Below are 26,252 nucleotides of genomic sequence, written 5' to 3' on the forward strand. Positions count from 1 at the left end.
AAGTGATTGAGTTATTAAGAGCCGTATGGTATGTGACAGTGAAAAAACTGGGGTTGGACCCCCTTATGTCATCTAAATGTTAGTACTTATGAACAAGATGTTTTCATATCCATTCTTATACTTTGAGACAAATCTTGATCTATCATAGCTATCTTCATTTTACTCAGTTAATAATGAAAGATCAGTGAAACATTTTGAAATAGAAAAGCCTAGATGATTCATATAACCTCTGATGTGAAGGGTTTTCAGACCCTTAGTTATGTCTCTTTCACAACATGTAAGAGCCAAGGAATGATATAGGAGAGCTAAGAAGTTTGAATTGAATAACACAGCTTGCGAGATGTTCACACTGGTTTGATTTTTGATAATCAAATTGCATTTCATTGTTCAGCATTTGCACAAGTTCTCCTAAAAAGTAGCTGTCTTCACAGCCATCTCTTTTCACTGAAAGTCACCTTTTGATGATAGTGGTGTGACTGTGTGAGTGTTGTATAACTGCAATTTCTATCTCCTGAGGAAGGTGCTGTGCAAAAGGCTGCGTTTCTTCTTCTTTATTAAAACTGCCAGAAGATCCAAGATGTGAAAAGTAGTCCAAAGTCTTGCCCAACTGTGGCTAACAAGGAATCTGGAAACATTGCCATAACATACCTGTTATGCACACACTTCTGATAAGTCTGTGTGAAGACTGAAGGATCAAATTCTCTGCTGGAATGAAAAACATTATTTCTTTGGTGTCTGTCATACTTTTACTACCTGTTTCAGCAAAGACCTTCGTTACTAAATGCTAAAATACAGATTGTATAATCCAACTTGTATAATCAGTGTTTTTATCTTTGTGCCAGTGCACGTAAAGAGGTATAAGGTGATGCATACATGACTTCTGCTTTCACTATTTAATCCTGTGAGTGGTAAATCGAGTGTCCCATTCAGGAAGATTATTTTACAATAATAATAGCCATTGCTATTGCATAATTTCCAAAAACATGTAAGCCTTTTCCCTGTGAAAGGCTAGACATGCTGGTCCACTGTTCTGGACCAATATTGCAGTTCTGTGGTTTTGCATTGTTAGCTACTTCTTCTGAAAATTCTGATTAGCTAAAAAATCAAGATATTCTAGGTTATTCTGTTTATGAGGAGAAATTGCAGTGAGAGTCACATACTACTTTGGTGCAAAAAAAAAAAAAAAAAAAACAAAGATCGATTTTTCTGACCCCTGATCAAGTCAAACAACCAGAAGAACAGAAGAATTTTACCCTGCTGCTTGTGAGACTTCCTTCAGCCACAGCCTGTTCCTTATGCTCGCCCTTGGCCTCTTGTGAGGATCTGCTGTCTGCCTATCCTGCCTGCTCTCCTCATTCCTGCAGCATCTCTTTAGTGGCTTTGCTTCCCACCCACCTCTGGAAAGCACTCAGTGCAATGCTCAGAAGATTCATTTCCCTCACAGTCCATCTCTGATCAATCAGGCCTTGTCTATGCTTTGCTTTGAAGGCTACATATCTTCACAGTGGATTGAGTTGCTCCTTCCAGCTAGATCAGCTGAGGGGCAGCGACTATAGCCACCAGCTCTGGCAGTGCTTCATCCAACCAGTCATAAACTGTTTTCTACCAAAATTATTCTTGTAACTCTCTTTGCATAAAAAAGCAAGCCTGAAAAGAAGAGGAATAAAATATAGAGTGGTTTAGAATTGTGTATTGGGAATAATTAAACTTTTAGTAAGAGGCTTCTGTCATTTCTCTATTTTTACTCACCATGAGGAGGACAGCATGTTCTCATCTCTGCAGAGTCACATAAACGACTTGATTAAAGTGCGTGTTGCAGAACTGAATCTGGGCATTTGAAGCTTCCTTGCTGTTTTCTTAAGGTATTTGTATGATAGATGAGGAAAAATAAAGTCCTCTGCTCCTGTGCTTAGTTGATCTTGTTATGATGTAGATATATTTTCCACACATTTGCAAATAGGGTAAAGAAGGAGAGTACTTTAGTTATTTAAAGTCTTCAGAAGAAGAAAGGCAGTTTAGATTACCAGCAGCCTACAATGTGCATGGCACAAAAATGTCAGTTTTAATGGCAAAGTTCAGGATAAAACTGTGTCAGCTAATTTAATCATTTACCATGAAATACCAGTTATCTTAATCTTACATGCAGTCCTTAAGTCTGCTGCATATTTTTGTGTAATTGAATCCTGACCCTAAAAGGGAGCAAGCAAGGAATTTGCTTTTCAGTGAATAGTTTGGCTCTAAATGTTCCTGTTTATAAATTGTATTTGCAGCATTGTCAGATATTTTAATACTGAGTAGCTAATATTTCTGATGAGTCCACTTTTTTTCTGTTTCATATTTGTTTTCCATGCTGCAGAAATTATATTAGTATTCAGTTTCTATGGAACTTAACTGAGTTCTCTGGAAAAGTGCAAATATTGTTCCCAGAACTTAAGGCAAATAAATTAGTATCTAACCCAGATGACACATTTTATTCATGTGGTTTGCTTTCCATCTAGATACCTGATGTATTACTTCAGCAGCAAATTCAACAAGGCCGAGATGTCTTCATTTTCCTCCAGAGCAAGAGCTGCATGAGCAGTGTGATGGAAGTATTGGTCTTCTGTGGCCAGCCGGCGAGAACCCATCAACAGCTGTGATGAGCAGAGCAGACACAGAGAGACAGGAGGCAGCTGAAGCCAAAGAGGACCCACGCCTGGAGCTGTGTGTGTGATTGGAGCAGAGAGAGGCCAGGACCCAAGGAAATCCCAGCAGCAAGGGAAAAAAACAGATTGACTCTCAGTGACTCATTTAGCTCCTGGATTGGACAGATCTCTCCCCTGCTGGCAATTTGGCTGAGCATCAATGGACAGATACCAGGATGAATAGCTTAAAATAATTAGGGGTTGGGAATCTACAAAAATGCTAGCCATCCAGTTCTTTACTGTGCAATGCGAGGCACAAAAAAGAAATTACATTTAGGTTATTAAATATTAAGTCTGTGGATTTACCTCCATTTGGTCCAGAACAGGAAACTGGATAAAATTCAACATTTATTTCATTGTGCTGATGGCCTGTTTATCACTGAGTCGGTGAGTGCATTTTGGCAGGTCAAGCTCTTTGACACATGGGGCAAACGTGTGCTTAATTTTCCAAACAGAAGAATTAATATAATAATAATTAACACAGATGAGAACAGAATTAAAATCAAGTACAGTCAAGAGTTCAGTGTAATGCCAGACATCCTGCTTACTGTGTGTTCTGGGACCAGATTTTTTTCCTGTTGATGGTAGTGAGGATTTTGCTATTGATGCTGATGGGAGATGAATGGCGCTGAATGTAGAGAGACTAGATTCCTTGTACTTTCTATTTAATGCTCAAAAACAGAAGCAACAGGCTCACTTAGTATCAGTAAAGGTCAGTTAAAATTATAGAGACATCCTTTGGAGCAAATCCTCTGCCTAGTATTTGCATATTTATGAACTAGAGATTACGACGGGCTATTCCATTTATTAGGGCAGCATCTCTATAGTTAATAGTCTGTCAGTATTTCCATTATAAACCCCGTTTTTCAGTGTTTTAATGTCTCAGCCATTTAAAATCACATCAGGAAGCAAGTTGGCCTTGTGTTGTCAGGCCAGGTGCAATTTTTTTGTTCTGGATTATTATCAGTAATTAAATACTGTTCATTATATATGCAAATGAGCCACAATATTTCTGATGGGGGGGGGGAAATAGCAAAGCTCAGAAGTTCATTGTGGCTTTGGTTTTTTTTTTTTTGTTTGTTTGTTTTTTAGAAAAGAAGAGAAAAGAGGAATTTGACAAATGGTGGCAATTGAGACTTGTGATTTAAGAACAACATCTCAAGCAGTTTCTCTGAAGTGGTTCTCAATATGAAATGAGGTTGCCACATGCTTACCAGTGGTGATAGAGGTATATGGCTACAGATGCCCTGCCCCTCAAAAGCTTTTTGTCTATCAGAGTCATGGATGAAGAACACCAGGTAAGAAAGCAGAGGACATTTAAAAAAAAAAAAAAAAACCCTCTAGAAGTAACAATAACCCCAGTTGCACATTCAAAAACTGACCCTTTTTTAAGTGTTCTCCAGACGTACGGAAGTGCAGTGGCCTTATTCCTGTTATTTGGGGTAGAGGAGTGGGGCTGCTGAGGCTTTGGGGAAGAGGCAGTTGTGAAGCTGCTTTGCATGCATCTCTGAGCTGAGCAGAATTGCTTATCACAGCAGTCCCACATCTTGCTCCTTCCATACAGATCCTCTTTGTTTTCAGACAGTTGCTGGTTGGCTAAAAAGTAACTTACCTGGCAGGGGCAAGAGTTTAGACTGAAATGCCAATTTCTAACCTATAGGGGCAGCAAGAAATTGTTCTTCAGTAAGGAAGCTGTTCTTGCTCTATAACCTCTTCCCCCATGAAAAGATAAACAGTCCAGAAAGGAACCCCTGGCCATTGATTTGTCTTCAGTGCCTTGAAGTATCACTTGCAGGCACAGTCACTGAAAAGCTAAAATTCAAATTCACAAACAGAAAAAAGATGTTATTTGCAAAGTGTTTGTTGCTCTTTACTATTTTGCCCATACTTAGTTGGTGAGGGGAACACAGTCCATATTTTCTACCCTTTCTATCATAAAGGTTTGTGTGCAAACTGGAGACACCACAGAAACTAACAAGGGCAGACCAGAAACACTATGGAAACATCATGTATAATCCACCTGGGCAAGACCTAAGGCTGGGCCTCTGCTCTGTGCCCTGTTCTATGAATTTTGACTGGATTAAGAAACGCCAAGTTGAGTGTTGGCATTGCACAATGTTTTGGTTACATCTTTTAAGAAATGACTGCAAAAAAAAATGTCTGTGATCTTAAAGCCCTGAAGTCCAAATGGTGAGCCAGACTTTTCAACCAAGAGCCTGGATCAAGGCATTCCACCCAGGCCTGCTGGACGTCAGTTCCACAGCCAAGTGGCTCAGGCTCATCAGGAGCACTTTCTTGAAACAATTGTATTTGGGATACTTTTTAGGTAACTGCTGACCTAAATTGAATTTTCCAGATTCCTTCCAGAATTGACATTGTAAAAAACAATCTGCCTTTCCCAGGCACATCATAGTACGTTTTCAGCTAAAAATTATCTCTGGTCCTGATAGGTGCTCATAACTCAGAAGTAGGCAGACTACAGAAATTCTGTGTTGAATGCAAAATTACTTTAACAGATTTATAATGCAGGTGTGTTACCCAAAGTAAGAGTGCAGGAGGGAGGGCCTGCTGAAAGTGTTTAAAATGTATGAAGTATTAATTATTTTGTGCTGTCTGCTGGAAGATAAGTCCATGCTCAGTAAGCTATCTAAACTGTGTTTTTCACTACACATGTTTGTTATGTTTTGGTTTTAATTTGCAGTGACACAAAATCTTGCATAACCAACTTGAATGCATCTTTGAATATTAAAAATACTAATTATTATGTAATTAGTCAACAGGATATGTGTAATTGTGTAATACCAGAATTCCTGGGTGTGGTAAGAACATAGGTAGAATGCCAACACTCATCTAGACACAGTATTATAAAATTACACAACACATACCCTGGGTGGGTACTGTAATTGTATTTTACATTTAAACAATGGCTACGTTAAGAAAATAGTGCTTATCCTTTTTAAAAAGAGTATCTTCCCACTGGCATGAATCTTAGTAAATGATGATGATAACTATGTCCAAATAGTGTGTATTCCATCTCCCAGGGGACCCAGCCTTCTTTGTAAATATATAAATAGGAGATTGAAACCACTTGTGGCAGGAAGCCACCCCAAAACGGACCTGTGACAATTGCTGAATCATGCACATGTAATCAAATGTGAAAAATGTACAGGAAGAATTTTCTATCTCATGAAAAATCATGTGAGATTAGCAGAAATCCGAGTAGAAATTATATTATTTCTATGATTTGATAGACATCAATGCCATCCTTAAACCATGGTGGAAACAGAACTATACAATGAATCAGATTCTTCTTTGAACTTACCCATGAAGATCTAGGTTACAGTCATAAAATGTACTGAGCATTTTAGTTGCCTATTACCTGTGCTAAGATTAATTGCCCATAGAGTGCAAAAATCTTCTGTACTCATGGCCAGCACTCCCCAGCACACACCTAGTCGTCACTCATCCTTTCTATGGTACATCTGCGGTCATTGATGGGCACGCACTTCACTGGGGCCAGCACTAAGAGGTGGTGAGTTCTACAGTATAGACAGACAAGGAGGATTGTTCTTTTACACCGGTCAACACTTCTCTCTTTCAATAGAGATTCATGGTGAAAAGTTCAAGAAAAGAACAGAAAGGTGAAAATTCCAACAGCAAATGCAAATGACTATGCTCTTACTCATTATAAATGTAAAATACTGGAGCCTAAAGCTGGGGTTTTTTCATGTACCTGAGTGGAAAAGGGTGAGGTGCCCTGTGAGGATGATTTTATCTTTTACTTTTGAGTCTGAAGATCTTCAATGTGGTTTGGCAAGTTCATAAAAATATTTGTGATAAAGTTGAACTGCTGTCTGGAAATGTAACATGCAGAGATGCAAGGAAGCTTGAGAAGAAAAGCGCAGAAGAGTCAGCACTGCACATGAATGAGGTTAAAAATTGCAGACGATTAGCTACTAGATGACTCCTACTAAATAAATCATCAAAGACCTGACTGCTGCTTCCAGGTTTCCACAACAGTATTGGCTCATTGAAGAAGCCAAAAATTGCTTAATATATTAACTTGGCCAAAGTTTTAGGAATCTACTGTTCTTGCTTGAATTCACTGATCAACCAACAAGGCCAAGGCTGTAAAGTGGGTGCCTCCATGTTTATTGCTCAGGATCAAAGGCCATATGATATGGAAAATGAGCTTCTTTGTGTTAAATGAGAGCAGTATGGGAAAGAAAAACAACCTGAACATGTCATGGACTCTCACATCTTATTTCAGCACTCAGTAAAGCACTTTGCTTGTCCAATTTAATAGAGAAGCAAAATTTCTTTTCCTGTATGCCTCCACTGATCAGGTCTAGCACTGATCTCATTTAGAGCTTAATCCAAGACCAAAAGTAAAGGGAAAATATTCTCATTGCTTCCAATTGGCATCTGGTCAGTCTTGCATGGTTGTTTTACTTAAATGTATATACAGTGCTGAGCTTCTCCCAAGAAAAAAAAAAAAAAAGATGTAAATGATAAGAGATGGGAGTGTGTACACTCAACTTTCCACTCTCCTGCTACTTGCTGCTGATAGGACCAGTACTTTGGCTTTGCAAAGGCTTCTTAGTTTATCTGCCCTTTCTGCAGGATTAACTGGTTAAAAAAAAAGAAGTGCTCACTTTGACCCTCATTGTTGCTACATCTGGGCAGCTCACCACAGTTGTACTCTCTTACTGCTTGAGTTTTACTTGTGTCCCTGGCCTGTTGTGATAATCCTCTGAATGTCATTGTTGTGAAGGTTTTGTTCTTCCCAAAAACTCTCCAGAGGTTCTGTGAAGGCAAGTAGGGTTGAGATTAACAGTAAATTGTATGTGTCACTATAATGAATGGAAATATGCAGTCTAATGATTGAATTTAACAGGAAATTGAAATGTTTGACTTTCCACAAGTCCAGTTTACATTATTTGGACTCCTGGCATTGCTAGGTGAACCTCACCCTATGCTGAAGGCCAGCCTAGGGCCTAATTATCACTTACATGCAGTTTAAACTATCTTCAGAATAAGACTGAAGTGGTGCATAAGCCTCACACTGTCTCTCTGTGCAGGAATTTAAAAAGAACCTGATTTGGAAAACACTAGGAAAAAATACTAACGTTTTGCACATCAAAAAAGGTAATTAGAAATGCTTTTCTTTTATAACAAATAAGCCAAGCATATTGACATTAATTATAAGAACTACTCAGGGTTTGGAATAATCTGTTTAAGAGCACAGATGTATACCAAATCCTATGCAAATGAGAGTGTGTTTGCAACTATTCTTCAGGTAACACATTTACTTATAAAAATAAGGTATGAGTTTGGGTTTCTTTTTAATCATGAAAAGTCTTTCTCTCTCTTGCTCTTCCTCAACACAGTGAGATAGCTGTATCTGTTCAGCACAGCCTTCCATGCGTTCCAGGAGCTCGAAGCAAATTCTTTCCTTACGTGAGTTAGTACTACTCTGTCAGCTTTCCTGGCATTACATCACTGTAACTAGGAGCAGAATTTGTTCTCCTTTGGTAGTAAATTTCCTTTGGTTTCAAAAAAAGCTAATGGAATTCATAATCGCATTTATAATTTTCAGTCTGTGTCCCTGAGCTTACTAGTGACGGAAGTATTTAAGGAAAATGCTGTGAATGTGATTTGTTATGTCGTCCTCTAGTGCTGGTAGAGACTTTTAATAACATTGGTCAGAAAACTTTGCCGATCACTTCTTTTACTCCAGCTGGCTGCGAAGAAAACTCTTACTTTTGATAGCATTAGTACATGATAGAGTTCTTCTGTGTAAGGGCCATGACAGGCAGCCTCAGCTAGCTGAATCGCTCCATCCATAGTGCTCCCATATCCCTGCCCCATTCCCTGGTCCTTCCATCTCACATACTGCTTCTATATGGACACTAGGCACTTCAATTTCCAGGTCAAATTCTCTTATAGAATATGACAAATATTTATCTTAAGGATATCTCTTAAGTTTGATGAGAGAGCTTGCACAGGAGCTGCTCAGTGGTCGTTGTAGATTGTCACCTGGCAGGGCTGGGTTTGGACTGGCATGCTTTGGGCCCAAAATCTTGGAGCCTGCTTCACAGTTTCTTAGCCAACCTATAAATGCCAGAGCTTAGCGTATTTACTCCTATAAACACCAGTCCACAAGGCCAAGCGTTGGTAGTAAATACTTAATCTCTCTCATCACCAGTAGATGTTGCCAGTGCTGGTTCAGGTTCCTTGAATGATTTGCCATAACAATCTTCTAAACGTTTCCCAGGTATTTCCAGGGCTACTGTGGTCGAACAAGTTCCAAAAGGCTTGCAGTAAAGTGTCCACTTTCACTGCTCAAGTTCAAGCCCATTAAAGGCTTTGAGGAAATCCATTCAGTGCTTTGCACAAAGAAGAACAAATGTGAACCATTCCAGTGAGTTGCAGGTATCATTTCAGGCCTCTACAAAGTGTGGGGGGGGAAATCTTCATATATTCTAATAAGCTGTCAGCAGTTGGCCTTCAGTCCAGCTTCAAGATTTTTTTAATGCCAGCAACTACCAGGAGATCCAGACAAACTCAAACTGGAGATTTCCTAAGCCTCAAATCGTTGAGCGGTTACACACCACCTGTGAAACTGCAGCCTTTGACCTGTTCTCTTATTTCCACTTCTGAGCATCCACTACTGGTAAGTGCCAAATATAAAATACTGGATTAGTTGGATCTCTGTTCAACTTAGTATTCTTGGTCTTGTTTTTATGTTTACATCATTTTTATTTAGAGTAGAAAGGAGACAGCTTTCACAACTGCACATGGATATTCATATGGAAAAGCCACACTTTACATTGACTCTGGTCACGTGAAGGAACTCTAACAAAGAGTCACCTCTGAGACATAGATTCACTCAATTTGCCAGCACAGTAGAAGAAGCACTATAGCAGATGCCAGTTCAGAGTGGCATAGGTTTTAGCAGTGTCTAAATGCAGAAAAGGGGTCAGAGAAATGAGAGTATTGGTTGGTTGTAAAGTTGGAGGGAAAGATGTTACATATAATTTCAGCTCTTGAAGGTAAAGATGTTTCTGTTAGTAACTATTCTTTACAGGTGAGCCTTCTAAATACTTGTCTGTATCTGGCCAGCATAATAAAACAGGAGGCATTACTTTTGGAGCAACCCTTGTACTTTATTGAATTCTGACTAAAGCAGACTGTTGCATGGGGATTGGTGGTCAGAAGCATTTTGCTGGATGTGACAGTTTGCAGTACTCAGGCATCTCTGACAATAGGGAAAGGTGAGGTGAGGGAGGTGGGCATCTGCCCTAAAGAGGCAGCAAAAAAGCGAAGTCATAAATGGAAACTATGTCTTCTGGTCTAGCACAAATGGTTTTCTTCTGAAATTTTCAGAATCTGTTGCTGGAATCATCAGCAAATATTTCAGCCACTCCACAGCTCTGCAAGTTCTGACAAGGAGAAATCAAGGCACCAGGGAAAAGAGAAGCCAGGTGGGAGAAGTGAGATGCAGGAGGAAGGCAGGTGGGCTCATAGTGGTGGTCTGGCCAGCAGCAGGGTGTGCGGCTGAGGGGTGCTGCTAGCAGATGGAAAGAGTGGTTAGGACTTACCTGCCAGAGGGCATAAAACTGGTATTGAGGAGGGAGGTGCTAGAGGTTCTTGGCAGGGAAGACTACAGCAGAGGAAGAAGGCAGTGCTACTGCTGGAGGACACAGGAAGGAGTGGAGCCCTTTCTGCAGGGTCACCTGGCTACTGCTTAAGGGCTGAGGAGGACAATTCCCTCTGGGTCTCTGGCATTATGTCCAAAAAGCAGGAGAGAAGCCTAACTCTTTTATTGTTTAACTGTGGAGCTGGTGACTTAACAATAAAGAAAAAATCCTTCCACCTCCCCTAAAGGAATCAGCTATGTTCTGGCCATAGTTTTTACCTGGAGCTTTCTTGGGGACTACCTCTGTCCCATGGGTGACATCCCAATCCCTGCTTGAGCCTGGCAGGGCAGTAAGGGTGCCAAGCATCTCAAAGGAAGGGATGGGGGATGCATATTTGTGCCAGATAATTAACAGACTGTTGCAGAAAAGAGCCACTGTGAGCCTCCAAGGTAAACGTATCTTCTACCTTGCAGGCTCTGGAGCAGCTCAGTATGAGGTAGCTCATACTGGTAGCTGGAGCGAAGCAAACTCCAGAAGAGAGACCTACATATACCATGCAGCAGAAGCTCCCACAGACCCCAGTTTCCCCAGCATGGGCCAGACTGTTGGCTTAACTCTGCTGATTGCTCCTCCCTAGCACTTTCCTCCAGCCCACAACAGCGCTTCAGTAGTGTCAACAGCCTTCAGTAGTCTCCAAAAGACCTGCAGCAAAGGAGAGGTATTTGGGATTTGTGGGGGAGGCTGGAAGTTGTTTTATTTGAGCTGTGCTTTCTCTGTGCATTGAGAACATTGCTCCTGTAGCTCTCATTAGAGACCATGCCATCCACTGCCCAGGCTGAGCAGGCCAGTGTCCAAGGGAAAGGTGCCTTTTGCTCATTGCTGTTGTATAAATCAGGCCCAAATCTGAGTCCTGTGAAATGTGAGAAAATGAGAGATTCGATTATCCATATGGATCACTCTGGATTTATTCCAGATTGCTTCATTAATAGCAATCAAAGACATTACTTTAATGGATTTTTTATCCTCAAAATTATGACCATGAGGAATTTGTTCTGGCTATTGATTTTGAAAAGGCTTTTGATTCTCTTCAATAGCCTTAACTTAGTTCAGATTTAGGTAACAGTAGGATTTGGTCTTAAATATGTTAGATAGGTCAATCTCCTTTATTCAAATCCACAGTTACGTTAAACTAATGACCATAGTTTGAAGATGATTTATGTACTGGGGCTTAGGCAGGAGAGTCCTTTTTTCTCTGATACTTCTGCTGTTACAGGGGAGCCTTTGTACTGGGAGAAATCAGTGTTTTTAAGGGGAAAGTCAGTGATATTTTCCATTCTGCCCTTAGTTGGAGAATATATATATATTTTTGAAGGTTTTAAATATTATGCTATAAATCACTGGATGTTCATGTTTCTTCTTTGTTAATTGGGGTAAAACTCTTTAAGCCATTAGGCAATTTAAATGTAGCTCTGTTTGAACAATATCCTTTATTGGATCCCCCATTATCCTTTAAACATCTTGGTGTGCAAGGGGATAAAATTAGAAAGAATTTGTTTGCTTTAAATTGGCAGCCTCTGCTTGATAAAACTATTAGCTATTTAGCTAATTGGCCTGCTCTTCCATTATCATTAATTGCCAGAATTGATACAATTAAAATGGAGGCTTTATCTAAAGTGTTTGTGGTTTTTTTTCCGAGGTATACCTAATCCAGTTCCCAAACATGTTCAGAGAGCCTTACGTTCTGCAATTAGTTTTGTTTTCAGGGTTAGAGGTAAAATTAAGATTAATTTTGAAACTCTGCAGCTTCTCCTAGAGTCAGCTGGACTGGCCCCTGCTAATTCTATTGTTGTTTTTGGCTGCCCTGGTAGAACATATTGCTTCATGACTTAGACAATTCCCAGCATTGTGCAGTGGCAGCAGCAGTATGGGGCAGTTCAGCCACAGACTGAGCAGAGTCAGGCCCTGAGAGCACACCTCAGCTTTGCAGAAGGTCAAGGCAAGGGCTATGTCTGGGGCTGCGGCCTGCAAGGTGCTAACACCCATTATTCCCTGACCCACCAGTGCACTTTAACACAAACATAACTTTTAAGCACACATACAGGCCCAGTGACGTCAGGTAGCTTACTCATAGTAGTGAAATTAAACAAAGGCTGTGTTTGGTTGGGGCCACAGTAGTCATCACCTTGTCTGTTAGACTTCCATGTGAACTCATTGCAAAATGTACTTCCATGTGCACCTTGGTCACACCCTAGCTGATGCTGCTCTCCAGAGCAGCTGGGAGGCACTGGATTTTGAGGAGAGGCTCTGCCTCTCCTGCTCTTCCCCTGGAGTCATAGCGTAGGAACTTGCACCCTCTGTTCTTACCCCTGGCAGATACGCCATCTTCTTTAGAACACCAGTACAAATCATGCTTTCCCCTCCTACTGCTATGATTCGTGCCAGCCATTAGCTTCAAATAAATGAAAAGGCCACAAGAAACTTAAAACTAAGTAACACCTCTATCAAGGGAAGTTCTTCTTGAGAAGCAAGGCCTCTATTTTCAGAATTAGTCATCTGGTCTGCTTTCTGCACTGGAGGCTAAGAAAACCAGAGGATGATTAATTGGGCAGGACCAAGAGGATGTTGGCCCTCCCATACAGCTAGCCAGTGTGGGCAGTTGCTTATTCACACCGTGGAGGCAGTGGCTACATCACTGATCACCACCACCACCTCTGCATCATCTCCATCACAATTTTAGATAGTCCTGTGGTAGCCACACTTTCTTCATCACCCAAGCATGCTCTTACACTGGGACTTCCTTATCTAAAAAGCTGTGTAAAGCTCTGTCACCCACCAAATAAGCCATTTAAGGCTGCTTAGAATAATTTTTATGTAAAATATAATTTTTTTCTACTCAAAATACATAAAAATAGCTTATCTGCAAGATATATGCAAATATAGTTGTACAGAATTTTAACTAAGATAAATCAGATCCATTCTCATAGGTATGACCCAGTGTGCACATAACAGGTAGGAGCACTGAAGCAACCTTGATACAATACAGCCCTGCTTAATTCACTGAAGTCATTGTGGTCTTTAGAATATACCAGTCATTTCACGAAGCACATCATGTTTCATGGGTTAATCCCGATTTACTTGTGATGCTTTGCTTTTGGGTATTATCTAAATTATTCTCTTCTCCATTCATTCTGTCTATCACAAATATCATTCTACGTAGATTTCACTCCTACACTTATTTGTTATTAAATTATGCATCCCTTTAAGGAGATAGACACATCAAGTGATACAGTACTCCATGGCACACAGAAAGAGGCATTGTTTACTTTTGCATAAAAAGGCATGAGTGTGGAACACACTGTTTATAGGATACTGATGCATTATTTGGATTTTTGACCTTAAATCAGAGTCAGTCCAGCTAAGTTCAGTGGGTGGTGGAATTTAAATGTACTGCGTAATAGCCTAAGAGACAACCATATGATAGATCTCCACTTGGCTCGTATTGACCAACTCAGCCAAGCACCTTGGCACTGAGTGGCATTTGCGATACCTCACCATGAGGCCACCATCTGCTGCCTCAGGGACAGTGTAGCAAGGCCTGAAGCTGAACTGTTGCTGCAGGTCTTGGGACACTCCTAGGGAGGAAGAGAGCATGTGAGCCTCTGGAGCTAACAACCTGGCTTGTCTCCTGAGCACTCTATTTGCTGTGATATAAGTCACCTTGGGCTGAAGGGCCCGGGCTGTTGCGGCTCTATCAGGAGGAACGTACCCCCACCAGTGCCACTGGAAGCCCCACACTGCCCTTGCCACTGAACCCTGTGGTTCAGTTAAAAAGGAGCAAGGAGCACAGAAAAAAACTCTCATCATAAGAAACTAAAAGACAACTGTGCTAAGTGTACCAATTCTGTGCTGATTTTATTCCTGGAATAACTGCAGTAAATAATCAACATTACACTGGTGTAAAACTCATGAAGGAGATGGGAATCAAGCCCTGTGGGAACAGTCAGAGGAGCTGCAGTGTAGCATCTAGTCCTCCACGTACAAGATTTAAGGTGTGTTAGGACCAAACCCTCCTTGGAGCAAGCAGTGCTGTTTATTTGATTCCATCAACTGTGAATTTGGTTTATGGTCACCAGGGCAAGAAGACTCCAGAAAAAGGGACATTCCTGGGCTGAAACATTACTGTGGCATAGCAACGCCTTTCCTCAGTTTGAAAGTAGAGATATAACTCTGCATGTCATTAACTAAGACAATAATAAATTAATACAATAGCCAAGTAATAGTGCTGTAATGCTTTCATGTATGAATTGGAATGTGAATACTGAGATTTTCATTTCATGGTTGAAAAATACATGAGTTGACCCAAATATTAATTTCTGCGTTTCAGTCATTTACATATTATGGGTCAGTAATCATTTCTTGCACAAATGACTTTTCAATTGAGAAGCAGTATATTGTAATGGTCTATCATATTTACAAACATCTCATTGTTTTCCCAACTTAGCACTTAGTATTTAACATCTACTGGACTGGCTACTGTTTGCCAAATACAATACAAAAAGAGCTCATGTAAAATGCAGAGACTATTTTCTTTTACTATTATCCATAATTTATAATGTTCATAAACCATGGAGTTGTGTGCCTGAGCCCCCACTTTGGACCAGGCATGATTTTTCTGTGATGGTTCAGGAGACCTGATAAGTCTCTCTGTTCTTTTCTAACCTTAAAAATCTCACCCCTTTGAGGAGCCCTCTAAAGATTCAGCCCTGTCAGAAGGGTTAATCGTGGGGGTTTTGAGGTTTAGTACATCCCAAGCTTTTTTTTTATAGCATGCAATGACATCCAACAAAATGCCTAGGGTGTCTTTTTTCAATTACTTTACAAAGCTGGAATAATATAAATAACCTTGCTTTTTCCTTACTGGTATTGAACTTAGTCCATCATTTCAGACTGTTCATTGTTTCCTCATATTCCACCCCTTTATTAGCCAACATATCCCAGCAGAAACCTTGTGTTTTGGAGTAAATCGTGTTCAAGTCCTGAATTAATCAGGGACTGGTGCAGCATATATACACTGCCCAGCAAGATGAATTTACACATCTGCCTTTTCCCCTAATTATAATTCCAGAGGTTGAATGTCAACAGCATATGGGTATATCCTCATAGAGGCATGCAAACACACACACACAGGCACACACTGTACATTAATCTCTCTTGGCTTATCCGTTGCTGTCTTTAATTTGTATACTTCAAAATTGAGTGGTGAGGTCATTTATTAGACTGTTTCTGTGAGTTTTATGTAGTGATAAGAAAGCAGTAACATGCAATTTGTTTTTATAGAACTCACTTCTGTAAGTATGATCTAATATTTCCTTTCTTTAACAGAACAGTGAGGAAGAAGAGCTTGCAGAGGTAACTAAGAGTTAACTGGCTACATTTCAGCTGTCACCATTGTCTTACATCTACAGAGAGAGTGGGGAGAGCCAAGGAGATGTAAGTACAGCAGGCCACTGGGAAAAAAAAAAGACGTTTATAAGTAGAAATTTCTCCTTAGAAGCCTCAGAGCAAATCTTTCCAGTTTCTCTTGATTTTTCTTCCCCTATTTTTTAAACACAATGTGTGGTGGAAATGATTGTTATTATCCAAAGGACCTTACTTGCTGGCTCGCTGCATCTCTGTTTATGAAATGCCATAACAAAAGTGAGCTCACGCTTGTGTGCTTCCAATGCGTGATGTTCCTGTGTGCCAGATGGGCACTTTCATGACTGTATGAGCGTGGATTATTTCATTTCCTACATCTGGGACTCCAAATGGCTGCACAGAATGCCACAGGAGAGAGGCACAGATCTTCAGCTGGGGAAGCCTACCTTCACTGGGGAACTGGCTACATCAGAGGGGATGAGGCAGCGAAGCCCCGAGTGATATCTGAAAGTTCACATAAACCAGTGCCATAAGGGAAACCTTTAGAACCAGGAACAAGACAAAAATAAACAATAACTAATGCTGGATGTCAGCTGCGGTGTGGGGGGAGGGAAAATAAACCATAAGCAGTTTCTTGCCTGGCCACAGAAGATGTGTTTGGAATGCTGTTTTGTATTTCAGCACAGAAACTCTGCTGTGACCTTCAGCTATCGCTGGGTATTACAAGTTCTGCAGATAGCCAGAGAGAAATATCCCAAGGAGAGCTGGCATATACCGTGCCATCTCACTTAATGTTGACTGCATGTTGCTCACAGCCAATTCCAGAACTGTGGCTGGCCAGCCTTGTAAAAGCACTGCAGAATCCTACAGAAATAGTCAGGAAGGCTACCGTTTGTCATAACGCTATTGCAGGATTTGGGATAATTACTTGTTTGTTTGTAGGATAAAAGAATGCATTCTTTTTTTTTTTTTTCTATCCCAGAACAATGGGAGCAGATCCACAGTCTAGTGAGGACCTGGCCCGCTATACTTTTGTGGTGTGTGTTGCATTTCAGAGCCAGCACTTACCAGAGACGGTAAGAACAGACAGAATAGGCTGTCCTATATATTTGATTGAATTAAGTGTAGCAGAAAAAAAATATATAGTTAACCCAGTGACTTCCTTAAGATGAAAGAGAACAAGCCCCCAAAGAAAGAACAAATGGAAAAAATAATGAACAAAAGAAAATAAGAGCTTGTGACACAAAGTAAGAAAAATAAACAGCAGTTGACTTAACTATTTTGCATAAGATATTTACAAACCACAGCATATTACTGTTTGCTTTATGCATTTTCACATCCTGCTCAGTTTAAAGCAGTAATTTTCTGCAAGGACAACAGAGGGAAAAAAAATGCTTTACACTGCTTATATTAATTACTTTTTTTCATTACCCGTCATGTTTTCTACAGGCTTGTGTATTATTACTGTAAAATGTAATGAAACAGAAAAAGAAAAAAAGAATGGACTTCTGGGAAATTTTCCAATTCTTGAAATGCGATGTTAATTGAGAGCTATTTTTAGGTCATCACGGGTAGAGCTGAACCCATTGCCATCAGCGCACACAAAGGGGATGGCCCAGGTGCAACACAAACTGGGTGAGGGTATCAGTTTCTACTGATGGAGAAGAAGGGAGAGAAACTATCTCCCTGGAGGGATGGGTCTTGATGGGCTTGGGGCAGCTTCTATTTTTCAACATAAAGTTCTCAAAGCACAAAAAGAAAAGAAAGGGTATGGAGCCAGCATGGGTCCAGGACCTGCCGTAACCATGGGTGCTTCAGAAAGAGACCCAGTGACAGGAGGGCAGAGCAAATGAAAGTGAGAAGCTCTCTCTGCTTTAGTGGCTGACTTCCAGCTCTGGCATGGAGGGCACTCTGAAAGTCAGCATAAAATAAAGTCCCCCTAAATGTATCAGAAACGTGATCCCTTTAATTTATAGATCTCCTAAAAGGCTGCCAAAAATCAATTATTTTAATTTGTATATAGCACAGCCATGGACTGATTCAAGTTCTTTTGAAGTATTTTTAAACAGCCATTGCACAAAGCCACCCTCTTTCCCATATGCAAAAAATGAATTGAAAACCACAATCTCTTGCAGTCACTTTGATCGCGAGAAAAGACACACAGGACTCTGCAAGCAAATCTGAGGCCCCCTGCTAAGTCCTGTAACTGGTACCTTTACTATTAGTCCCCAGAATCAGCTCTCCCTGTGTTATCTGCCTCTTTTCCCAAAGAGTGCAGGGAAGGTGTTTGAGCCAATAACAGCTTGTGAAGACCAGAGGAAATACTTGCGGGTGGGTGGAGGTTCCCTTTGAAACTGGAGAAGTGGAAAATCTTTGGTGTGCACTTAGTAAGGCTGGAATGAAAGGGGAAAGAGCATCTCATGTGGGGGAAGCCACCCTTATCTCCACAAAGCTGTTTGTTCTTTGTGTTACACAGCACTGCTATAAAAACAAGAGCCTAACACGCTTTTTTTTTTCAGCAGCCATCCTCACATGCCAGGTAGCATGTTTTGGAAAAGCTGAGATTACGCCAAACAATTTTCTACCCACTTTTGCCCCCTTCATGTAGCAGTCTCAAAATGGAGTCATGATCAGATGGTCGATTACCAAGAATGTAGCGATAGTGTTTGTTTTGATGCTACTGCAGTTCTAGTAACCAGCCTGTAGGCACAGGAGACACCTCTCCACCCATATTGGCCCAGATCATCAAAGTCATTTTGAGGTGGATCCTAAACAAAGACACTTAAGTATTCAAATTCCTGGGATAAGCTGGTCCTTTCTCCCTGGAACAAATAGCTTACATCTTGTCCTTTGTTTTTTTTAATTCACTACAGGTTTCTTTGCTTTTTTGTGGTTTTGTCAGCCAGCTCACCAGATCCATCTCTTTTCCAGTCTCAACTCAAAAATCTGAAGTATGGCCAAGGGCAACGTGAAGTAGCAGGCAAAGTGCACCCCTGGGTCTGGCAGCATGGCTCACCTTGACCTGTGCAGTAGCATGGGCCTTAGCTATTCATCATTAACTTGTTCTTGTTTCTTGCCTATCTTCAAATTTTTTTCCTGCCCATCTATAAGCTATGATTTGTCAAAAAATACTACGTCAGTGCATTCCAGGTGTGTTTCTCTCTCAGCATATTTGAATGGTATAGAAATGTTATGGATTTGCCTGGAAAAGTTTAGACGGATAAAAGAAAAAAACCACAAAGCAAAGCAAAACACAAACAGAAGAGTTTGTTTGCAGTTCAAACTTCTCTAGTGCTAAGATAGAAGTGATAAACCATAAATATAAGCCAACATGATTTTCTCTTATCTGACACATTGAATTGAGACTGTTGAGCTTAAACACTTAAAACAGAATTGACAAACACTTCCTTTTAGAAATGCTGCATCAAAACTATTAACTTTTATACCGAGAAACCATTTTAGAGCCAAGGCAAGGCATGTGCATTAGCACATACTGCCGCTCACCCACACAAAAGGCGAGTGAACTCTGATACTCAGTTTGCAAATCAAGAGAGAAGTCCTATTCCTATTGACTATGCTTGTCCTGCCTCCAGTGGTGGTGCCAGCATTTGGACTTCAATTTGCCAAGCCAAGGAGGCTCCAGCTAGTTGTAGCCTCACCATAGACCTTAGCTCATTATTCGCCTGTCAGCGCTATACTTCATCAAGTCTGACAGCTAACCCCATAGTTTTGTATCTCTGCATGACAGGCTCCTTTCTGCATTTAGACTTGAGTTATTCCCCTTTGCTAGAAAAATTGATCTGGATCTGTAGCTCTCTGATTGAAAGTCACGTCTTTTCCGCAAATAACTCAGCTTTGTTCTTTCATAAGGCTTCAGTTCTCTTCAGCACCCTAAGCTGCTTTCCTTGTAGGCGGTGGTCCAGAAATGGAAGGGCTCCTTTACAGACTCAAGCAGGTAAATTTTTTGTAGTGAGATAATAGGAACAATTGTTGGAGGGCATGGAAGGAGCAGAGGGACCCATGAGATCACAAAGCCTCCTGGTGCGGGGCAGTTTGGCTCAAGTCCTAGTACACTGCCCCTAGTGCCATGGCTCCCAGGCTCCTGGCCCCTCAGCACTCAAGCTGCTGGAGAAAGGGAAGTAATTTAGTTTATTCCAAGTCAAACCCACAGTGTAAATTAGGAAGTCAGTATTCAAATGGCATTTCTGACTTGAGATAATGTCCTAAGATACGTGTAGCCATTTACGTCCAAGGGAATATTGCCGTAACTTTCACTTGAACAAGGATTTCATCTCTAGGAGCTTTCATTTTTCCACTTGATTAGCTGGCACCTGTCCTCTGTTGAAAAAGGGTAGCGTGCACCTGAAGAATTGCAGTAATAAGCCAGCTGAGGAGGCTTTGCAGGATGGACCCATGGAGACTATAGTCATTTGACTGGATCAATAGGTGGGATTTCATCAGAGAAAGGGGATTCAGATGTCACTTTGAAAATTTCACGTCAGTGTGTTCATTTTCTGTTTCAACTGTGTCGGGAATGGCCTGTAGATTTAAACTCTGACTCAGAGCAGGAGAAATGAGGGTCCATTAATTCTTACAAAAAAAAAGTGCCATTCCAGGCCATAGCCCTAATGTAAATGAATTTGGCATGTTCCAGAATAGATCTTCACTTCCATGATGAAATCAATGGATATAATTTAAGCTTTGATCCGACAAGGCCTCAAGCTTGCAGAGCATACACCAAATGTTTATTAGTGTTTAGAGGGTCAGATACTTACTGGCTGCAGAGCAAAACTTTCATAAAGTTTTGTTGTCTCCCAGGAAGCAACAGACCACAGTTCTTAAACATGTTTCAGGAACTGATCTGCACTCAGAGATGCTCTAGTGTCCATGGAAATTTGCCTCTAGTTTATCTGACAGCCCCATCTTTCTGAGCTGTGTTTAGGACCACGAGCATTTCACATGGCTCTACTATGCAAACTCTGCTCCTCTGCATAGGTACAGGGCAAAAACTAAAATAAATGTGTTATGGACTCCAGATGACAGAAATATCCCATAAGAAGTGATGTGCTAGGCAGGATGTGTAAAGATGGCATTGTTATACTTCAGGTGCAGAACCCAACCGTGATGGGGAAGTAATGTCCAAATTCAAGTTGTTGCAGATGCAAAGCTCCCCACTGTTCCTCCCAGCTTCTGTGTGTGTCCTGCCAGAGGCTATGTGCTGCTGTAGGAGAAGCCCTGCTGGGCAGCACAGCCTGCCTGGCCTCCCAGGATTTGGCTGCCTCAGCACTGGTGCCCAGCTCCTTCTATGCCCAGGAGTACCAGGATGCTGAACTAGGTGTCCATACTTCCACACAAACCTTTAAAAAAGGTTTCAAAAAGGCAGGGCTGACCCATAGCCTCTATGATTTGCTTCAGTAGGTCATACCTTATCCCTGTAATTTTCCTCAAATTTTCCTAACTGTAACCTTCCTGGGTATCATCAGCATAAACTTCACCTCCCTGGTAACTCCTCAAACTCAAGCGTATCCTTGTTTAAACACTGGGATTGGGATGAAAAATACCATGCTTAAATGGTGCCTTTTGGAATGGGGCACTGTGCATAAAGAGGCCTGCCAGCTTCCCGTCAGAAGGGTTAGCTGAGACAGGGGGGCTGGAAACAGTGATTGCAGCCGGTTTCTTTTTTGCTATTCGTTAATCCACTTTGTCCAAACAATAAGAACATTTGGTGCATTTAGCTCTAAATATGTCAAATGCTCCTTTAGGAAAGAACTTCCAAACCTAAAATAATCTTTTAAGATCAAATTCATTGCCTGAGCTCAAAATTATTCTTCTCGGCACAAATAAACACATACACACACTTGCGTACTCATCTGCGCTGAAGGAATTGTCCTGGGATAGCACAGTGCAAGCCTGGCTTTCTGATACTAAAAGAGCACTGAAAATATTAACATGTTGTTGAGAGTGAAGGAATTTAAAAAAAAGAAAGAAATAATGATTATTGCAGAGTACAACAGATCTAAAAAGAAATTGTCTTCATTTTCACCTATCGCAGACCAGTGGAGGTAAAACGACTTTTAATTAGTGCAACAGGACAATAGGAATGAAATTGGCTTGGCCACAAGATTTTTGCAGGATGACAGTGATGGTATTACTATCCAACTTCAAAGATTTGGAAAGATGTGGCTGCTAACACTGGAGAATAGAAACCTGTTTTTCATCAACTAGGCTGGCCTGACAAATTAAGTCTGTGGAGTCATTAGATTAAGATAAGAGCTTATCTCTTAGACTGACATTTATTCAGAGGTTTTTATGCTGCTCAGCTAGTAATTAGTGCAGTTGAATTTTTAACACTGCTTTGTCCAGTCATTTGACAAATTTGAAATATATACCTCTTCAATTTAAAAAAAAAAAAAAAAAAAGCTAAAATCCAAGAGTACAAAATTATTAGCTTGGAAAGGTTTTAATTTCTCGAAAAGTTGAGATGGTGTTAAAAAATCTTCAAGCAGATCAGAAGTTCTTCTGCTTTTGATTCATTTCCATACACGCATTGAGAGGCCCCTTAAACTAAATTTGTAGGCACTAAGCAGCAGATATCTCTAGCAAATCTGCAATTTCTTTCATGCCCATCCATTTTGTAATCCTGCTGCTTTACAGGAGCAGGAATCCAGCGGAGGCTGCACTCCTGCTCATTAATGCTTGTCTGCCTCCTTCAGCACTCTGGTTGGGATTTCTTGGGGGGAGTTTCAAAAGGATTCTTCTCTCATATGGCTGATATCATGGGATAACGTTTATTTTTCCTGTCCCGATTTTCTTGTACTAACAGATGGATTGTTCCTCAGCAAACAAATGCATTACTTCTGGACACATGTTTTAGCATTGCTTTAGACTAACAAATCTCTTTTTTTTTTTTTTCAAACACTTCATTTTGAGTAACCAAAGATCAGAATTAGAATAATAATTAGTGATGAAATGAGTGAGGATTTGTTTATGAACTTTGGCTTTTTTTTTTTTTTTTTTTACCAAAGATCAGAATTAGAATAATAATTAGTGATGAAATGAGTGAGGATTTGTTTATGAACTTTGGCTTTTTTTTTTTTTTTTTACAGCTATGTCCCATTATTACTGTTCCTATATTTATTTTGTCCAAAGTACAACTAGCTCAGCATCCATCGTTGTATCTGTTAGAAATACACAGACAAGGAGAGCTCACAGTAGTAAATTATGGTTCATCCAACCACTTAACTCCTATGGTTGCTGGCTTTCACAAAAAGTAAAAGGGACTGAAGTTCAGGGCAGTCAGCCATACCACGCCGCCTCTGAGTGCAGTGGTGGCGCTGGAGCAGGGCGCGAGTGCTGAGGATTTGGGAGCAGAGTCTGTGTGCCAGCACTTCATGGCTGTTTCTGTGTCTTTGGATTTTCCTGACATTTACATAACCACCCATGGCACAAGAGGAGTTAAGCACCTGGTAAGCACCACAGCTCTTCCATGGTACAATGGCTGGAGGCTGCAAGGATCTTGGGCATGCTTAGCCAGGAGTGAAGTCCCACTGCCCTCCAGTTCCTGAGACAGAAAGTTGGAAGGCACCGTTAAAGATTATCTAGTCAAAAATAATGTGGCAGTGCTCATCAGTCTGAACCGCTTGCATCAGTCCTCAGAGAAACTCCAAGCACTGTTTTTCCCCCCTCTGGATTGTAGCTGTTGATGCTGCCTTTGCGGTCTCCCAGCTCAAAAATCCCCTAGAACTGCCAAACTAAAACTCACTTTCCTGCCAGGGTGACCCAACAGAGCACAGAAGTGGAGCCCAGACCTGACCCTCAGGTATCTGTGAGAGGAAAGCCCAAATTCTGATTTCTCCAAGAAGAAGCAGGTACTGAGCTGAGAGAGGAGGGATTTGAGTTTGAGCACCCTGGGGTCTGGGCAGCATCATCACTGATTCCCTGGGCTGGTTTCCCCTGCTGAGCTGTGCGTCACTGCACAGGCTGGATGATGTCAGTGCTGCCCAGGCAAGCTTCAGTTTGGCTGCTGGATAAAGGGAAAAGTTGTCGTCACCACACAGACAGAAAACCAAAGAAAGCTTGTGTCTTCGGGCTAAAAAGCCAGCTAAAATGAAGAATGGAGAAGTATGAGACCTTTGCTGGCCCCACAAGGGAGGCCAAGGACTGGCAGAAGCACAAGCAGAGGAAAAGTCCCACCGGGTCAAGGGAAGGGACATGGCAGACTAATAAGCACCATTACCACAAGGAGAACTTTGCTCAACTTCTCATGCCAGAAAGGACTGCCCAGACTGGCAGATAAATCTCCCTGAAGATAGAGGAGTTAGAGGTTAGAGCACCATATTTATCTCCAGCTACTTAGCAAATAGTGAGATGCTACAAAACAGAATTGGAGTTTCAGCAGAAGGAAGGTGTCACTGAGTGGTAACAACGGCACAACCATGCTTTGCCTCCGTTGGCAGCAACCTGCTCTCAGGTGGAAGATTGCTCTTCAGCATTTGGCCCAGGTCAGACAGGTGAGAGAGAATTTCTTTGAAGTTTATAGTGTTCCTAAGTAATTTCTAAGATGAGAGAAAATGACAGTTCCTTTTGTTAACTGGCAAATATGTTGTCAGTACCACCAGAAATTGCTGCCCCTTACATTGCTCTGGTTTTGTTTTGATGGCTTTTGGCTTCTAAGCTTGGCACAAGATGTAGCCATGTCCCAGAAAAATATGCTTGCTTGCCCTTTTCAACCGGATTCCATAGGCTCAGGTTTACCCCCAGTAAATGTTTCACAGTGCCATAAATTATGCAGTGAGTTCCACACAAACATCCTCTGCTCTCTGAAATGAAGGTGAACACTCGGTAGCACAAATACGCGATGTAGCCATCCAGCTGTTTGTGTTTCCCTCAGGCATTCAATACTTCCCGCAAATAACTACACTTTGCACTCCTATAACATACATCCTGAGACCCCACAGGGCACCAAAAGATGGAGTAAATGCCTCTATTTCTATGTTATAGGTGCTTAGCACTTCTGAAATGCAAGCTCAAAGCAGGGTGTGTTGAACATCTAAACATGGAGAAGCCTTTCTGGAAAGCTGATGGAAAAGATTTGCTCAAGTACTGATGGTCAGTCAGTGGCCAGTGATCGGTGCAACTGTGGGACTTCCCTCACTGCAGGGAAGTCCCTCTCCAATAGCCTAAGCTTTCCCCCATTTTAATTTTCTGTGGTGCAGTATTTATTAAGCCCTCTGCCATGATGTGCCATTGCTAGTGTGCCAAATCCTGAGCAAATCACATCCTCTGTTCTTCTGTAGCAGATTTGTGAGATAATCTATTATAGATTAATCATTTCAGTCTTATGGTGCAATGTCAAAAATAAATTGGGGTTATGAAGCTGGAGGGGAGCCACTGGTGGGGGGGGGGGGGTATGTTCTCATTCTCATTGTTGCTCCTTATTTGACTTCGAAAGCATTGTCACAATGAGATTTTTGGAGCTGATTGTTACCCCGTGGAATCCAAAACACAAGGTAAAAATGCCGTGGACTAAGTTTTTATCTCCACAGATATCAGCTCAGTGTTGAACTGTAGATGATTTTCATGCTATTTCATTCCCTCTCCTCACAACATGAAATATATCTGGGCTGATCCATTACATCTCTTTAGAATAATAGATGGCAGAAAAATAAATAGAATAAAATAAAAGCCAACCCATTTCAAGGACCGAATATCTGCTGGAGATGGAGGTATCCAACCCAGAAAAATAATACAGGCCAGGAATACAGCCAAATATGCTGCATGAAAATATTCATTTGCATCATTTTAAATATTCCCTAACATTTTATAAACTCCCAAATGCCAGACAGAGGGTAATTTGCCTAGTGCCACGGTTATTTGTTACATTCCACAGTGAATCACAGCAGGTCCCTGGTGTAACCAGACCAGGGGTCAGTACACAGGGAGAGCCCACTGTCCCATGCAGCTCCCCATTCTCCTTTGCAAGACAGAAGAGCCAAAATTCTCTCCAGATTGGGAGTGAGTTGGGAAATGAGACATTTAGTTCCACCTGTGCATCTATGAACCATCCACCTAGACTGAAAGGTTTTATCCTTCCATCAGTTATTGAATGCAAAACTACAGTGACTTCATGATGTGCTTTACCTTCAGAAGGATGGCGGAATATCACAGGAAATACAAGGAATGGAAAAACACTATTTTTGTTTTCAGTTACTTTTGCTTGGGTGCAAAGTAAATCAAACCAGGCTCCATGCTGAGTGATATATCATATAAACTTTATATGTGATATGTATCCAACGATTTGTTTTTCACTACGGTAGCTTTTCACAATCCATAAGTCAGATGAAACGTAGCTAAGATTTCCTAGCTTGAAATGCAGAGCAATTTTTTAAGACGTGCTGACATTTTTTCCATATTAAGAACAGTTGCTGTACAATGCAGCTGCAGATATGTGCCAGAGCATACTCATTAATGATTTGCTCATCGTGTGTTTGGAGTTATTATCAATTAA

General features: G+C 41.1%; 1 long non-coding RNA gene across 1 annotated transcript in view; it reads left to right on the forward strand.

Annotated features, from left to right (window-relative positions):
• The window catches only part of LOC110402255, a 432,654-nt gene that overhangs the window by 393,690 nt on the left and 12,712 nt on the right, over window positions 1-26,252 (forward strand). Inside the window, exons 10-17 of the long non-coding RNA XR_002441005.1 lie at window positions 2,499-3,071; window positions 3,777-3,982; window positions 4,625-9,360; window positions 10,074-10,202; window positions 10,801-11,045; window positions 15,710-15,817; window positions 16,728-19,700; window positions 22,852-24,255. This is a non-coding gene — a long non-coding RNA (uncharacterized LOC110402255). The remainder of the gene's footprint in view (window positions 1-2,498; window positions 3,072-3,776; window positions 3,983-4,624; window positions 9,361-10,073; window positions 10,203-10,800; window positions 11,046-15,709; window positions 15,818-16,727; window positions 19,701-22,851; window positions 24,256-26,252) is intronic.

Source organism: Numida meleagris, chromosome 7 (genome assembly GCF_002078875.1).
Source record: "Numida meleagris isolate 19003 breed g44 Domestic line chromosome 7, NumMel1.0, whole genome shotgun sequence".
In the NCBI taxonomy this organism is placed as follows: Eukaryota; Metazoa; Chordata; class Aves; order Galliformes; family Numididae; genus Numida; species Numida meleagris.